This window comes from Protopterus annectens, chromosome 15.part0, assembly GCF_019279795.1.
Source record: "Protopterus annectens isolate FY-2018-M chromosome 15.part0, PAN1.0, whole genome shotgun sequence".
Lineage (NCBI taxonomy): Eukaryota > Metazoa > Chordata > Ceratodontiformes > Protopteridae > Protopterus > Protopterus annectens.
In genome coordinates, this window is record NC_056749.1 from 43,596,534 (window position 1) to 43,615,270 (window position 18,737).

General features: G+C 40.4%; 2 long non-coding RNA genes across 2 annotated transcripts; both read left to right on the forward strand.

Moving 5' to 3' along the window:
* Positions 1–640: 640 nt before the first annotated feature.
* On the forward strand, positions 641–4,503 carry LOC122789752. The gene is made up of 3 exons (XR_006362874.1): positions 641–730; positions 2,533–2,625; positions 4,428–4,503. It is a non-coding gene; the product is annotated as an uncharacterized LOC122789752 (long non-coding RNA).
* Positions 4,504–6,316: 1,813 nt separating this feature from the next.
* LOC122789651 lies at positions 6,317–17,773 on the forward strand. Its single transcript, XR_006362848.1, has 7 exons — positions 6,317–6,406; positions 8,212–8,304; positions 10,106–10,198; positions 12,003–12,095; positions 13,896–13,988; positions 15,789–15,881; positions 17,687–17,773. It is a non-coding gene; the product is annotated as an uncharacterized LOC122789651 (long non-coding RNA).
* The last annotated feature ends 964 nt before the right edge of the window (positions 17,774–18,737 follow it).

Genomic DNA, 18,737 nt, shown 5'->3' on the forward strand with positions numbered 1-18,737 from the left:
AGATCATTTGTAGTTTTAAACTGCATATCGGGGAAGACTGTATTATCTAATATCTACGTATAGCATATTTGAGTATTTCCAGTGTAGTTTTCTTATCCGGTCTGCGAGTACGATTTTTAAGGCTTTTACTTTGTGAAATATTTCACTGGCATCCAGGTACCTGAGCCTTTTTATTCATGTTCGATCTTAATCCGGCACCTCTGCAGATCATCACAGTGCCTACACGTATTCTGTGCCTTTAATCTTTAGTCCACGTCAGGTAACTACCAACCAGGCATACGTAATCAGATGTTGTCCACTGACTTCACAAAACATTCACATGTAGGCCAAGCAAGAAGTGAGACTGGCACAAGTTTCTACATCTTACCTTACTTTGGACAGGTTTGTATCTGCGCAATTCCCAATTCAGTAAAATGGAGTGTGCTATACCTCAGCTATTCTTGCCAACACATTGCTGAGCAACAGGTTATTTTGTATGCCTCTTGTTGGTTACTCCCTTTACCTGACTTTGAATTTTGACGTGGAGTTTTTCCTGCATATTATTATTCTCATATTGCTATTGTTATAGATTTTTAAATTTTTGTTTATTGATCTAATAGTGATTATTTTTCTAATTCGTTTTTCTTTTCTTTTGCAGTATAATGCAGACATCTCTTACAGAGCAGGCTTGCTACGGCTAGTCTGCGAAGTGCTGGTTCTTCTGTGGACTTGGACGAGAGAGCCTCTCTAGGTAGGTTTTCCTACTTAAGAAAAGAAAAACTAATTAGAAAAATAATCACTTGAAACTTGTATACTTTTCAGATAATGCATTGTTTCCAGATATGTAGACTGCTGCATGTGAAAGACCAGAATAGGTTACATTTCACGATGAATTCATGAGTGGATTGCTGAAGATTCATCCAAATGCATAATGTCACTGCTAGATGCTTTTTGAGTTCGAATTCATTTTCACAAGGCGTCGCCCTGCACATGCTCAGTGTAGCAAAACAAGTACTTAGTTTATTTTCTACACCTCACTTCTTGTGTTTTCTAAACCTCAGTTCTTCTGTGTTGGGCAATAGGGTGGTAATACTCTGTTGCTTACTGGATCATAGTAGGTTACCAGGAGAATGGCCCTGGGCCCTTACAATCCTACCCAAGAGTTTATCCCGAAAAAAAAACCTCAGCCATCAGTTGTCGCCCCTGTCAATGAGGGACACAGGACTATAAGTGTTGACTGAATTTTCCTTTTGGGGATAACTTCTTGGCTAGGCTTGTAAGGGTTATGTAGTATTTTTTTTTTGCTCTATTTGCTCGGCTTACCTTCATGTGATCGACAGCTCATTTAATTGAAACCCATTTGACTGACAACTCATTTGACTGATAGCTAGTGCTTCACTACACTTTAAGGCAAATAGTAGGGATTTGTCCCCTTCCCCATTATAATGCGACCCTGGAGTTAGTATATATAGTTAGGGCAGTGGGGGGGCATAGCTCCCCACATTGGGAAGTATGGGGATGAAGCCCACCACCTAGTTTTATTTAAAAGAAGAAAGTAACACAAACAGTACAGCATTTAAACCAAACAAGGTGTGCCCTTCACCCCACACCCCCAATGTGACGTCTGTCCCCCCACATCCCCCTAACTATATATACCAACTCCAGGGTCACACTACATTGGGGAAGGGGACGAATCCCTGCTATTTGCCTTATAGTGTGGTGAATTACTAGTTGTCAGTCAAATGAGTTGTCAGTTGAATGGGTTTCAGTCATATGGGCTTTCGATCAAATGAAGGTAACCCATTAACTCATATAGTGTAGTTTAGAAACACTTGCTCATAGGTGTTCTGCGCATTGATATGCAGTGCTTACTTATGCATACTTCATGTGGGCCCCCTTTTCTGGTGTTGAGATGCAGATCATTTGTAGTTTTAAACTGCATATCGGGGAAGACTGTATTATCTAATATCTACATATAGCATATTTGAGTATTTCCAGTGTAGTTTTCTTATCCGGTCTGCGAGTACGATTTTTAAGGCTTTTACTTTGTGAAATATTTCACTGGCATCCAGGTACCTGAGCCTTTTTATTCATGTTCGATCTTAATCCGGCACCTCTGCAGATCATCACAGTGCCTACACGTATTCTGTGCCTTTAATCTTTAGTCCACGTCAGGTAACTACCAACCAGGCATACGTAATCAGATGTTGTCCACTGACTTCACAAAACATTCACATGTAGGCCAAGCAAGAAGTGAGACTGGCACAAGTTTCTACATCTTACCTTACTTTGGACAGGTTTGTATCTGCGCAATTCCCAATTCAGTAAAATGGAGTGTGCTATACCTCAGCTATTCTTGCCAACACATTGCTGAGCAACAGGTTATTTTGTATGCCTCTTGTTGGTTACTCCCTTTACCTGACTTTGAATTTTGACGTGGAGTTTTTCCTGCATATTATTATTCTCATATTGCTATTGTTATAGATTTTTAAATTTTTGTTTATTGATCTAATAGTGATTATTTTTCTAATTCGTTTTTCTTTTCTTTTGCAGTATAATGCAGACATCTCTTACAGAGCAGGCTTGCTACGGCTAGTCTGCGAAGTGCTGGTTCTTCTGTGGACTTGGACGAGAGAGCCTCTCTAGGTAGGTTTTCCTACTTAAGAAAAGAAAAACTAATTAGAAAAATAATCACTTGAAACTTGTATACTTTTCAGATAATGCATTGTTTCCAGATATGTAGACTGCTGCATGTGAAAGACCAGAATAGGTTACATTTCACGATGAATTCATGAGTGGATTGCTGAAGATTCATCCAAATGCATAATGTCACTGCTAGATGCTTTTTGAGTTCGAATTCATTTTCACAAGGCGTCGCCCTGCACATGCTCAGTGTAGCAAAACAAGTACTTAGTTTATTTTCTACACCTCACTTCTTGTGTTTTCTAAACCTCAGTTCTTCTGTGTTGGGCAATAGGGTGGTAATACTCTGTTGCTTACTGGATCATAGTAGGTTACCAGGAGAATGGCCCTGGGCCCTTACAATCCTACCCAAGAGTTTATCCCGAAAAAAAAACCTCAGCCATCAGTTGTCGCCCCTGTCAATGAGGGACACAGGACTATAAGTGTTGACTGAATTTTCCTTTTGGGGATAACTTCTTGGCTAGGCTTGTAAGGGTTATGTAGTATTTTTTTTTTGCTCTATTTGCTCGGCTTACCTTCATGTGATCGACAGCTCATTTAATTGAAACCCATTTGACTGACAACTCATTTGACTGATAGCTAGTGCTTCACTACACTTTAAGGCAAATAGTAGGGATTTGTCCCCTTCCCCATTATAATGCGACCCTGGAGTTAGTATATATAGTTAGGGCAGTGGGGGGGCATAGCTCCCCACATTGGGAAGTATGGGGATGAAGCCCACCACCTAGTTTTATTTAAAAGAAGAAAGTAACACAAACAGTACAGCATTTAAACCAAACAAGGTGTGCCCTTCACCCCACACCCCCAATGTGACGTCTGTCCCCCCACATCCCCCTAACTATATATACCAACTCCAGGGTCACACTACATTGGGGAAGGGGACGAATCCCTGCTATTTGCCTTATAGTGTGGTGAATTACTAGTTGTCAGTCAAATGAGTTGTCAGTTGAATGGGTTTCAGTCATATGGGCTTTCGATCAAATGAAGGTAACCCATTAACTCATATAGTGTAGTTTAGAAACACTTGCTCATAGGTGTTCTGCGCATTGATATGCAGTGCTTACTTATGCATACTTCATGTGGGCCCCCTTTTCTGGTGTTGAGATGCAGATCATTTGTAGTTTTAAACTGCATATCGGGGAAGACTGTATTATCTAATATCTACGTATAGCATATTTGAGTATTTCCAGTGTAGTTTTCTTATCCGGTCTGCAAGTACGATTTTTAAGGCTTTTACTTTGTGAAATATTTCACTGGCATCCAGGTACCTGAGCCTTTTTATTCATGTTCGATCTTAATCCGGCACCTCTGCAGATCATCACAGTGCCTACACGTATTCTGTGCCTTTAATCTTTAGTCCACGTCAGGTAACTACCAACCAGGCATACGTAATCAGATGTTGTCCACTGACTTCACAAAACATTCACATGTAGGCCAAGCAAGAAGTGAGACTGGCACAAGTTTCTACATCTTACCTTACTTTGGACAGGTTTGTATCTGCGCAATTCCCAATTCAGTAAAATGGAGTGTGCTATACCTCAGCTATTCTTGCCAACACATTGCTGAGCAACAGGTTATTTTGTATGCCTCTTGTTGGTTACTCCCTTTACCTGACTTTGAATTTTGACGTGGAGTTTTTCCTGCATATTATTATTCTCATATTGCTATTGTTATAGATTTTTAAATTTTTGTTTATTGATCTAATAGTGATTATTTTTCTAATTCGTTTTTCTTTTCTTTTGCAGTATAATGCAGACATCTCTTACAGAGCAGGCTTGCTACGGCTAGTCTGCGAAGTGCTGGTTCTTCTGTGGACTTGGACGAGAGCCTCTCTAGGTAGGTTTTCCTACTTAAGAAAAGAAAAACTAATTAGAAAAATAATCACTTGAAACTTGTATACTTTTCAGATAATGCATTGTTTCCAGATATGTAGACTGCTGCATGTGAAAGACCAGAATAGGTTACATTTCACGATGAATTCATGAGTGGATTGCTGAAGATTCATCCAAATGCATAATGTCACTGCTAGATGCTTTTTGAGTTCGAATTCATTTTCACAAGGCGTCGCCCTGCACATGCTCAGTGTAGCAAAACAAGTACTTAGTTTATTTTCTACACCTCACTTCTTGTGTTTTCTAAACCTCAGTTCTTCTGTGTTGGGCAATAGGGTGGTAATACTCTGTTGCTTACTGGATCATAGTAGGTTACCAGGAGAATGGCCCTGGGCCCTTACAATCCTACCCAAGAGTTTATCCCGAAAAAAAAACCTCAGCCATCAGTTGTCGCCCCTGTCAATGAGGGACACAGGACTATAAGTGTTGACTGAATTTTCCTTTTGGGGATAACTTCTTGGCTAGGCTTGTAAGGGTTATGTAGTATTTTTTTTTTGCTCTATTTGCTCGGCTTACCTTCATGTGATCGACAGCTCATTTAATTGAAACCCATTTGACTGACAACTCATTTGACTGATAGCTAGTGCTTCACTACACTTTAAGGCAAATAGTAGGGATTTGTCCCCTTCCCCATTATAATGCGACCCTGGAGTTAGTATATATAGTTAGGGCAGTGTGGGGGCATAGCTCCCCACATTGGGAAGTATGGGGATGAAGCCCACCACCTAGTTTTATTTAAAAGAAGAAAGTAACACAAACAGTACAGCATTTAAACCAAACAAGGTGTGCCCTTCACCCCCCAATGTGACGTCTGTCCCCCCACATCCCCCTAACTATATATACCAACTCCAGGGTCACACTACATTGGGGAAGGGGACGAATCCCTGCTATTTGCCTTATAGTGTGGTGAATTACTAGTTGTCAGTCAAATGAGTTGTCAGTTGAATGGGTTTCAGTCATATGGGCTTTCGATCAAATGAAGGTAACCCATTAACTCATATAGTGTAGTTTAGAAACACTTGCTCATAGGTGTTCTGCGCATTGATATGCAGTGCTTACTTATGCATACTTCATGTGGGCCCCCTTTTCTGGTGTTGAGATGCAGATCATTTGTAGTTTTAAACTGCATATCGGGAAGACTGTATTATCTAATATCTACGTATAGCATATTTGAGTATTTCCAGTGTAGTTTTCTTATCCGGTCTGCGAGTACGATTTTTAAGGCTTTTACTTTGTGAAATATTTCACTGGCATCCAGGTACCTGAGCCTTTTTATTCATGTTCGATCTTAATCCGGCACCTCTGCAGATCATCACAGTGCCTACACGTATTCTGTGCCTTTAATCTTTAGTCCACGTCAGGTAACTACCAACCAGGCATACGTAATCAGATGTTGTCCACTGACTTCACAAAACATTCACATGTAGGCCAAGCAAGAAGTGAGACTGGCACAAGTTTCTACATCTTACCTTACTTTGGACAGGTTTGTATCTGCGCAATTCCCAATTCAGTAAAATGGAGTGTGCTATACCTCAGCTATTCTTGCCAACACATTGCTGAGCAACAGGTTATTTTGTATGCCTCTTGTTGGTTACTCCCTTTACCTGACTTTGAATTTTGACGTGGAGTTTTTCCTGCATATTATTATTCTCATATTGCTATTGTTATAGATTTTTAAATTTTTGTTTATTGATCTAATAGTGATTATTTTTCTAATTCGTTTTTCTTTTCTTTTGCAGTATAATGCAGACATCTCTTACAGAGCAGGCTTGCTACGGCTAGTCTGCGAAGTGCTGGTTCTTCTGTGGACTTGGACGAGAGAGCCTCTCTAGGTAGGTTTTCCTACTTAAGAAAAGAAAAACTAATTAGAAAAATAATCACTTGAAACTTGTATACTTTTCAGATAATGCATTGTTTCCAGATATGTAGACTGCTGCATGTGAAAGACCAGAATAGGTTACATTTCACGATGAATTCATGAGTGGATTGCTGAAGATTCATCCAAATGCATAATGTCACTGCTAGATGCTTTTTGAGTTCGAATTCATTTTCACAAGGCGTCGCCCTGCACATGCTCAGTGTAGCAAAACAAGTACTTAGTTTATTTTCTACACCTCACTTCTTGTGTTTTCTAAACCTCAGTTCTTCTGTGTTGGGCAATAGGGTGGTAATACTCTGTTGCTTACTGGATCATAGTAGGTTACCAGGAGAATGGCCCTGGGCCCTTACAATCCTACCCAAGAGTTTATCCCGAAAAAAAAACCTCAGCCATCAGTTGTCGCCCCTGTCAATGAGGGACACAGGACTATAAGTGTTGACTGAATTTTCCTTTTGGGGATAACTTCTTGGCTAGGCTTGTAAGGGTTATGTAGTATTTTTTTTTTGCTCTATTTGCTCGGCTTACCTTCATGTGATCGACAGCTCATTTAATTGAAACCCATTTGACTGACAACTCATTTGACTGATAGCTAGTGCTTCACTACACTTTAAGGCAAATAGTAGGGATTTGTCCCCTTCCCCATTATAATGCGACCCTGGAGTTAGTATATATAGTTAGGGCAGTGTGGGGGGCATAGCTCCCCACATTGGGAAGTATGGGGATGAAGCCCACCACCTAGTTTTATTTAAAAGAAGAAAGTAACACAAACAGTACAGCATTTAAACCAAACAAGGTGTGCCCTTCACCCCCACACCCCCCAATGTGACGTCTGTCCCCCCACATCCCCCTAACTATATATACCAACTCCAGGGTCACACTACATTGGGGAAGGGGACGAATCCCTGCTATTTGCCTTATAGTGTGGTGAATTACTAGTTGTCAGTCAAATGAGTTGTCAGTTGAATGGGTTTCAGTCATATGGGCTTTCGATCAAATGAAGGTAACCCATTAACTCATATAGTGTAGTTTAGAAACACTTGCTCATAGGTGTTCTGCGCATTGATATGCAGTGCTTACTTATGCATACTTCATGTGGGCCCCCTTTTCTGGTGTTGAGATGCAGATCATTTGTAGTTTTAAACTGCATATCGGGGAAGACTGTATTATCTAATATCTACGTATAGCATATTTGAGTATTTCCAGTGTAGTTTTCTTATCCGGTCTGCGAGTACGATTTTTAAGGCTTTTACTTTGTGAAATATTTCACTGGCATCCAGGTACCTGAGCCTTTTTATTCATGTTCGATCTTAATCCGGCACCTCTGCAGATCATCACAGTGCCTACACGTATTCTGTGCCTTTAATCTTTAGTCCACGTCAGGTAACTACCAACCAGGCATACGTAATCAGATGTTGTCCACTGACTTCACAAAACATTCACATGTAGGCCAAGCAAGAAGTGAGACTGGCACAAGTTTCTACATCTTACCTTACTTTGGACAGGTTTGTATCTGCGCAATTCCCAATTCAGTAAAATGGAGTGTGCTATACCTCAGCTATTCTTGCCAACACATTGCTGAGCAACAGGTTATTTTGTATGCCTCTTGTTGGTTACTCCCTTTACCTGACTTTGAATTTTGACGTGGAGTTTTTCCTGCATATTATTATTCTCATATTGCTATTGTTATAGATTTTTAAATTTTTGTTTATTGATCTAATAGTGATTATTTTTCTAATTCGTTTTTCTTTTCTTTTGCAGTATAATGCAGACATCTCTTACAGAGCAGGCTTGCTACGGCTAGTCTGCGAAGTGCTGGTTCTTCTGTGGACTTGGACGAGAGAGCCTCTCTAGGTAGGTTTTCCTACTTAAGAAAAGAAAAACTAATTAGAAAAATAATCACTTGAAACTTGTATACTTTTCAGATAATGCATTGTTTCCAGATATGTAGACTGCTGCATGTGAAAGACCAGAATAGGTTACATTTCACGATGAATTCATGAGTGGATTGCTGAAGATTCATCCAAATGCATAATGTCACTGCTAGATGCTTTTTGAGTTCGAATTCATTTTCACAAGGCGTCGCCCTGCACATGCTCAGTGTAGCAAAACAAGTACTTAGTTTATTTTCTACACCTCACTTCTTGTGTTTTCTAAACCTCAGTTCTTCTGTGTTGGGCAATAGGGTGGTAATACTCTGTTGCTTACTGGATCATAGTAGGTTACCAGGAGAATGGCCCTGGGCCCTTACAATCCTACCCAAGAGTTTATCCCGAAAAAAACCTCAGCCATCAGTTGTCGCCCCTGTCAATGAGGGACACAGGACTATAAGTGTTGACTGAATTTTCCTTTTGGGGATAACTTCTTGGCTAGGCTTGTAAGGGTTATGTAGTATTTTTTTTGCTCTATTTGCTCGGCTTACCTTCATGTGATCGACAGCTCATTTAATTGAAACCCATTTGACTGACAACTCATTTGACTGATAGCTAGTGCTTCACTACACTTTAAGGCAAATAGTAGGGATTTGTCCCCTTCCCCATTATAATGCGACCCTGGAGTTAGTATATATAGTTAGGGCAGTGTGGGGGGCATAGCTCCCCACATTGGGAAGTATGGGGATGAAGCCCACCACCTAGTTTTATTTAAAAGAAGAAAGTAACACAAACAGTACAGCATTTAAACCAAACAAGGTGTGCCCTTCACCCCCACACCCCCCAATGTGACGTCTGTCCCCCCACATCCCCCTAACTATATATACCAACTCCAGGGTCACACTACATTGGGGAAGGGGACGAATCCCTGCTATTTGCCTTATAGTGTGGTGAATTACTAGTTGTCAGTCAAATGAGTTGTCAGTTGAATGGGTTTCAGTCATATGGGCTTTCGATCAAATGAAGGTAACCCATTAACTCATATAGTGTAGTTTAGAAACACTTGCTCATAGGTGTTCTGCGCATTGATATGCAGTGCTTACTTATGCATACTTCATGTGGGCCCCCTTTTCTGGTGTTGAGATGCAGATCATTTGTAGTTTTAAACTGCATATCGGGGAAGACTGTATTATCTAATATCTACGTATAGCATATTTGAGTATTTCCAGTGTAGTTTTCTTATCCGGTCTGCGAGTACGATTTTTAAGGCTTTTACTTTGTGAAATATTTCACTGGCATCCAGGTACCTGAGCCTTTTTATTCATGTTCGATCTTAATCCGGCACCTCTGCAGATCATCACAGTGCCTACACGTATTCTGTGCCTTTAATCTTTAGTCCACGTCAGGTAACTACCAACCAGGCATACGTAATCAGATGTTGTCCACTGACTTCACAAAACATTCACATGTAGGCCAAGCAAGAAGTGAGACTGGCACAAGTTTCTACATCTTACCTTACTTTGGACAGGTTTGTATCTGCGCAATTCCCAATTCAGTAAAATGGAGTGTGCTATACCTCAGCTATTCTTGCCAACACATTGCTGAGCAACAGGTTATTTTGTATGCCTCTTGTTGGTTACTCCCTTTACCTGACTTTGAATTTTGACGTGGAGTTTTTCCTGCATATTATTATTCTCATATTGCTATTGTTATAGATTTTTAAATTTTTGTTTATTGATCTAATAGTGATTATTTTTCTAATTCGTTTTTCTTTTCTTTTGCAGTATAATGCAGACATCTCTTACAGAGCAGGCTTGCTACGGCTAGTCTGCGAAGTGCTGGTTCTTCTGTGGACTTGGACGAGAGAGCCTCTCTAGGTAGGTTTTCCTACTTAAGAAAAGAAAAACTAATTAGAAAAATAATCACTTGAAACTTGTATACTTTTCAGATAATGCATTGTTTCCAGATATGTAGACTGCTGCATGTGAAAGACCAGAATAGGTTACATTTCACGATGAATTCATGAGTGGATTGCTGAAGATTCATCCAAATGCATAATGTCACTGCTAGATGCTTTTTGAGTTCGAATTCATTTTCACAAGGCGTCGCCCTGCACATGCTCAGTGTAGCAAAACAAGTACTTAGTTTATTTTCTACACCTCACTTCTTGTGTTTTCTAAACCTCAGTTCTTCTGTGTTGGGCAATAGGGTGGTAATACTCTGTTGCTTACTGGATCATAGTAGGTTACCAGGAGAATGGCCCTGGGCCCTTACAATCCTACCCAAGAGTTTATCCCGAAAAAAAAACCTCAGCCATCAGTTGTCGCCCCTGTCAATGAGGGACACAGGACTATAAGTGTTGACTGAATTTTCCTTTTGGGGATAACTTCTTGGCTAGGCTTGTAAGGGTTATGTAGTATTTTTTTTTTGCTCTATTTGCTCGGCTTACCTTCATGTGATCGACAGCTCATTTAATTGAAACCCATTTGACTGACAACTCATTTGACTGATAGCTAGTGCTTCACTACACTTTAAGGCAAATAGTAGGGATTTGTCCCCTTCCCCATTATAATGCGACCCTGGAGTTAGTATATATAGTTAGGGCAGTGTGGGGGGCATAGCTCCCCACATTGGGAAGTATGGGGATGAAGCCCACCACCTAGTTTTATTTAAAAGAAGAAAGTAACACAAACAGTACAGCATTTAAACCAAACAAGGTGTGCCCTTCACCCCCACACCCCCCAATGTGACGTCTGTCCCCCCACATCCCCCTAACTATATATACCAACTCCAGGGTCACACTACATTGGGGAAGGGGACGAATCCCTGCTATTTGCCTTATAGTGTGGTGAATTACTAGTTGTCAGTCAAATGAGTTGTCAGTTGAATGGGTTTCAGTCATATGGGCTTTCGATCAAATGAAGGTAACCCATTAACTCATATAGTGTAGTTTAGAAACACTTGCTCATAGGTGTTCTGCGCATTGATATGCAGTGCTTACTTATGCATACTTCATGTGGGCCCCCTTTTCTGGTGTTGAGATGCAGATCATTTGTAGTTTTAAACTGCATATCGGGGAAGACTGTATTATCTAATATCTACTTATAGCATATTTGAGTATTTCCAGTGTAGTTTTCTTATCCGGTCTGCGAGTACGATTTTTAAGGCTTTTACTTTGTGAAATATTTCACTGGCATCCAGGTACCTGAGCCTTTTTATTCATGTTCGATCTTAATCCGGCACCTCTGCAGATCATCACAGTGCCTACACGTATTCTGTGCCTTTAATCTTTAGTCCACGTCAGGTAACTACCAACCAGGCATACGTAATCAGATGTTGTCCACTGACTTCACAAAACATTCACATGTAGGCCAAGCAAGAAGTGAGACTGGCACAAGTTTCTACATCTTACCTTACTTTGGACAGGTTTGTATCTGCGCAATTCCCAATTCAGTAAAATGGAGTGTGCTATACCTCAGCTATTCTTGCCAACACATTGCTGAGCAACAGGTTATTTTGTATGCCTCTTGTTGGTTACTCCCTTTACCTGACTTTGAATTTTGACGTGGAGTTTTTCCTGCATATTATTATTCTCATATTGCTATTGTTATAGATTTTAAATTTTTGTTTATTGATCTAATAGTGATTATTTTTCTAATTCGTTTTTCTTTTCTTTTGCAGTATAATGCAGACATCTCTTACAGAGCAGGCTTGCTACGGCTAGTCTGCGAAGTGCTGGTTCTTCTGTGGACTTGGACGAGAGAGCCTCTCTAGGTAGGTTTTCCTACTTAAGAAAAGAAAAACTAATTAGAAAAATAATCACTTGAAACTTGTATACTTTTCAGATAATGCATTGTTTCCAGATATGTAGACTGCTGCATGTGAAAGACCAGAATAGGTTACATTTCACGATGAATTCATGAGTGGATTGCTGAAGATTCATCCAAATGCATAATGTCACTGCTAGATGCTTTTTGAGTTCGAATTCATTTTCACAAGGCGTCGCCCTGCACATGCTCAGTGTAGCAAAACAAGTACTTAGTTTATTTTCTACACCTCACTTCTTGTGTTTTCTAAACCTCAGTTCTTCTGTGTTGGGCAATAGGGTGGTAATACTCTGTTGCTTACTGGATCATAGTAGGTTACCAGGAGAATGGCCCTGGGCCCTTACAATCCTACCCAAGAGTTTATCCCGAAAAAAACCTCAGCCATCAGTTGTCGCCCCTGTCAATGAGGGACACAGGACTATAAGTGTTGACTGAATTTTCCTTTTGGGGATAACTTCTTGGCTAGGCTTGTAAGGGTTATGTAGTATTTTTTTTGCTCTATTTGCTCGGCTTACCTTCATGTGATCGACAGCTCATTTAATTGAAACCCATTTGACTGACAACTCATTTGACTGATAGCTAGTGCTTCACTACACTTTAAGGCAAATAGTAGGGATTTGTCCCCTTCCCCATTATAATGCGACCCTGGAGTTAGTATATATAGTTAGGGCAGTGTGGGGGGCATAGCTCCCCACATTGGGAAGTATGGGGATGAAGCCCACCACCTAGTTTTATTTAAAAGAAGAAAGTAACACAAACAGTACAGCATTTAAACCAAACAAGGTGTGCCCTTCACCCCCACACCCCCCAATGTGACGTCTGTCCCCCCACATCCCCCTAACTATATATACCAACTCCAGGGTCACACTACATTGGGGAAGGGGACGAATCCCTGCTATTTGCCTTATAGTGTGGTGAATTACTAGTTGTCAGTCAAATGAGTTGTCAGTTGAATGGGTTTCAGTCATATGGGCTTTCGATCAAATGAAGGTAACCCATTAACTCATATAGTGTAGTTTAGAAACACTTGCTCATAGGTGTTCTGCGCATTGATATGCAGTGCTTACTTATGCATACTTCATGTGGGCCCCCTTTTCTGGTGTTGAGATGCAGATCATTTGTAGTTTTAAACTGCATATCGGGAAGACTGTATTATCTAATATCTACGTATAGCATATTTGAGTATTTCCAGTGTAGTTTTCTTATCCGGTCTGCGAGTACGATTTTTAAGGCTTTTACTTTGTGAAATATTTCACTGGCATCCAGGTACCTGAGCCTTTTTATTCATGTTCGATCTTAATCCGGCACCTCTGCAGATCATCACAGTGCCTACACGTATTCTGTGCCTTTAATCTTTAGTCCACGTCAGGTAACTACCAACCAGGCATACGTAATCAGATGTTGTCCACTGACTTCACAAAACATTCACATGTAGGCCAAGCAAGAAGTGAGACTGGCACAAGTTTCTACATCTTACCTTACTTTGGACAGGTTTGTATCTGCGCAATTCCCAATTCAGTAAAATGGAGTGTGCTATACCTCAGCTATTCTTGCCAACACATTGCTGAGCAACAGGTTATTTTGTATGCCTCTTGTTGGTTACTCCCTTTACCTGACTTTGAATTTTGACGTGGAGTTTTTCCTGCATATTATTATTCTCATATTGCTATTGTTATAGATTTTTAAATTTTTGTTTATTGATCTAATAGTGATTATTTTTCTAATTCGTTTTTCTTTTCTTTTGCAGTATAATGCAGACATCTCTTACAGAGCAGGCTTGCTACGGCTAGTCTGCGAAGTGCTGGTTCTTCTGTGGACTTGGACGAGAGAGCCTCTCTAGGTAGGTTTTCCTACTTAAGAAAAGAAAAACTAATTAGAAAAATAATCACTTGAAACTTGTATACTTTTCAGATAATGCATTGTTTCCAGATATGTAGACTGCTGCATGTGAAAGACCAGAATAGGTTACATTTCACGATGAATTCATGAGTGGATTGCTGAAGATTCATCCAAATGCATAATGTCACTGCTAGATGCTTTTTGAGTTCGAATTCATTTTCACAAGGCGTCGCCCTGCACATGCTCAGTGTAGCAAAACAAGTACTTAGTTTATTTTCTACACCTCACTTCTTGTGTTTTCTAAACCTCAGTTCTTCTGTGTTGGGCAATAGGGTGGTAATACTCTGTTGCTTACTGGATCATAGTAGGTTACCAGGAGAATGGCCCTGGGCCCTTACAATCCTACCCAAGAGTTTATCCCGAAAAAAACCTCAGCCATCAGTTGTCGCCCCTGTCAATGAGGGACACAGGACTATAAGTGTTGACTGAATTTTCCTTTTGGGGATAACTTCTTGGCTAGGCTTGTAACGGTTATGTAGTATTTTTTTTGCTCTATTTGCTCGGCTTACCTTCATGTGATCGACAGCTCATTTAATTGAAACCCATTTGACTGACAACTCATTTGACTGATAGCTAGTGCTTCACTACACTTTAAGGCAAATAGTAGGGATTTGTCCCCTTCCCCATTATAATGCGACCCTGGAGTTAGTATATATAGTTAGGGCAGTGTGGGGGGCATAGCTCCCCACATTGGGAAGTATGGGGATGAAGCCCACCACCTAGTTTTATTTAAAAGAAGAAAGTAACACAAACAGTACAGCATTTAAACCAAACAAGGTGTGCCCTTCACCCCCACACCCCCCAATGTGACGTCTGTCCCCCCACATCCCCCTAACTATATATACCAACTCCAGGGTCACACTACATTGGGGAAGGGGACGAATCCCTGCTATTTGCCTTATAGTGTGGTGAATTACTAGTTGTCAGTCAAATGAGTTGTCAGTTGAATGGGTTTCAGTCATATGGGCTTTCGATCAAATGAAGGTAACCCATTAACTCATATAGTGTAGTTTAGAAACACTTGCTCATAGGTGTTCTGCGCATTGATATGCAGTGCTTACTTATGCATACTTCATGTGGGCCCCCTTTTCTGGTGTTGAGATGCAGATCATTTGTAGTTTTAAACTGCATATCGGGGAAGACTGTATTATCTAATATCTACGTATAGCATATTTGAGTATTTCCAGTGTAGTTTTCTTATCCGGTCTGCGAGTACGATTTTTAAGGCTTTTACTTTGTGAAATATTTCACTGGCATCCAGGTACCTGAGCCTTTTTATTCATGTTCGATCTTAATCCGGCACCTCTGCAGATCATCACAGTGCCTACACGTATTCTGTGCCTTTAATCTTTAGTCCACGTCAGGTAACTACCAACCAGGCATACGTAATCAGATGTTGTCCACTGACTTCACAAAACATTCACATGTAGGCCAAGCAAGAAGTGAGACTGGCACAAGTTTCTACATCTTACCTTACTTTGGACAGGTTTGTATCTGCGCAATTCCCAATTCAGTAAAATGGAGTGTGCTATACCTCAGCTATTCTTGCCAACACATTGCTGAGCAACAGGTTATTTTGTATGCCTCTTGTTGGTTACTCCCTTTACCTGACTTTGAATTTTGACGTGGAGTTTTTCCTGCATATTATTATTCTCATATTGCTATTGTTATAGATTTTAAATTTTTGTTTATTGATCTAATAGTGATTATTTTTCTAATTCGTTTTTCTTTTCTTTTGCAGTATAATGCAGACATCTCTTACAGAGCAGGCTTGCTACGGCTAGTCTGCGAAGTGCTGGTTCTTCTGTGGACTTGGACGAGAGAGCCTCTCTAGGTAGGTTTTCCTACTTAAGAAAAGAAAAACTAATTAGAAAAATAATCACTTGAAACTTGTATACTTTTCAGATAATGCATTGTTTCCAGATATGTAGACTGCTGCATGTGAAAGACCAGAATAGGTTACATTTCACGATGAATTCATGAGTGGATTGCTGAAGATTCATCCAAATGCATAATGTCACTGCTAGATGCTTTTTGAGTTCGAATTCATTTTCACAAGGCGTCGCCCTGCACATGCTCAGTGTAGCAAAACAAGTACTTAGTTTATTTTCTACACCTCACTTCTTGTGTTTTCTAAACCTCAGTTCTTCTGTGTTGGGCAATAGGGTGGTAATACTCTGTTGCTTACTGGATCATAGTAGGTTACCAGGAGAATGGCCCTGGGCCCTTACAATCCTACCCAAGAGTTTATCCCGAAAAAAAAACCTCAGCCATCAGTTGTCGCCCCTGTCAATGAGGGACACAGGACTATAAGTGTTGACTGAATTTTCCTTTTGGGGATAACTTCTTGGCTAGGCTTGTAAGGGTTATGTAGTATTTTTTTTTTGCTCTATTTGCTCGGCTTACCTTCATGTGATCGACAGCTCATTTAATTGAAACCCATTTGACTGACAACTCATTTGACTGATAGCTAGTGCTTCACTACACTTTAAGGCAAATAGTAGGGATTTGTCCCCTTCCCCATTATAATGCGACCCTGGAGTTAGTATATATAGTTAGGGCAGTGTGGGGGGCATAGCTCCCCACATTGGGAAGTATGGGGATGAAGCCCACCACCTAGTTTTATTTAAAAGAAGAAAGTAACACAAACAGTACAGCATTTAAACCAAACAAGGTGTGCCCTTCACCCCCACACCCCCCAATGTGACGTCTGTCCCCCCACATCCCCCTAACTATATATACCAACTCCAGGGTCACACTACATTGGGGAAGGGGACGAATCCCTGCTATTTGCCTTATAGTGTGGTGAATTACTAGTTGTCAGTCAAATGAGTTGTCAGTTGAATGGGTTTCAGTCATATGGGCTTTCGATCAAATGAAGGTAACCCATTAACTCATATAGTGTAGTTTAGAAACACTTGCTCATAGGTGTTCTGCGCATTGATATGCAGTGCTTACTTATGCATACTTCATGTGGGCCCCCTTTTCTGGTGTTGAGATGCAGATCATTTGTAGTTTTAAACTGCATATCGGGGAAGACTGTATTATCTAATATCTACGTATAGCATATTTGAGTATTTCCAGTGTAGTTTTCTTATCCGGTCTGCGAGTACGATTTTTAAGGCTTTTACTTTGTGAAATATTTCACTGGCATCCAGGTACCTGAGCCTTTTTATTCATGTTCGATCTTAATCCGGCACCTCTGCAGATCATCACAGTGCCTACACGTATTCTGTGCCTTTAATCTTTAGTCCACGTCAGGTAACTACCAACCAGGCATACGTAATCAGATGTTGTCCACTGACTTCACAAAACATTCACATGTAGGCCAAGCAAGAAGTGAGACTGGCACAAGTTTCTACATCTTACCTTACTTTGGACAGGTTTGTATCTGCGCAATTCCCAATTCAGTAAAATGGAGTGTGCTATACCTCAGCTATTCTTGCCAACACATTGCTGAGCAACAGGTTATTTTGTATGCCTCTTGTTGGTTACTCCCTTTACCTGACTTTGAATTTTGACGTGGAGTTTTTCCTGCATATTATTATTCTCATATTGCTATTGTTATAGATTTTTAAATTTTTGTTTATTGATCTAATAGTGATTATTTTTCTAATTCGTTTTTCTTTTCTTTTGCAGTATAATGCAGACATCTCTTACAGAGCAGGCTTGCTACGGCTAGTCTGCGAAGTGCTGGTTCTTCTGTGGACTTGGACGAGAGAGCCTCTCTAGGTAGGTTTTCCTACTTAAGAAAAGAAAAACTAATTAGAAAAATAATCACTTGAAACTTGTATACTTTTCAGATAATGCATTGTTTCCAGATATGTAGACTGCTGCATGTGAAAGACCAGAATAGGTTACATTTCACGATGAATTCATGAGTGGATTGCTGAAGATTCATCCAAATGCATAATGTCACTGCTAGATGCTTTTTGAGTTCGAAATCATTTTCACAAGGCGTCGCCCTGCACATGCTCAGTGTAGCAAAACAAGTACTTAGTTTATTTTCTACACCTCACTTCTTGTGTTTTCTAAACCTCAGTTCTTCTGTGTTGGGCAATAGGGTGGTAATACTCTGTTGCTTACTGGATCATAGTAGGTTACCAGGAGAATGGCCCTGGGCCCTTACAATCCTACCCAAGAGTTTATCCCGAAAAAAAAACCTCAGCCATCAGTTGTCGCCCCTGTCAATGAGGGACACAGGACTATAAGTGTTGACTGAATTTTCCTTTTGGGGATAACTTCTTGGCTAGGCTTGTAACGGTTATGTAGTATTTTTTTTGCTCTATTTGCTCGGCTTACCTTCATGTGATCGACAGCTCATTTAATTGAAACCCATTTGACTGACAACTCATTTGACTGATAGCTAGTGCTTCACTACACTTTAAGGCAAATAGTAGGGATTTGTCCCCTTCCCCATTATAATGCGACCCTGGAGTTAGTATATATAGTTAGGGCAGTGTGGGGGGCATAGCTCCCCACATTGGGAAGTATGGGGATGAAGCCCACCACCTAGTTTTATTTAAAAGAAGAAAGTAACACAAACAGTACAGCATTTAAACCAAACAAGGTGTGCCCTTCACCCCCACACCCCCCAATGTGACGTCTGTCCCCCCACATCCCCCTAACTATATATACCAACTCCAGGGTCACACTACATTGGGGAAGGGGACGAATCCCTGCTATTTGC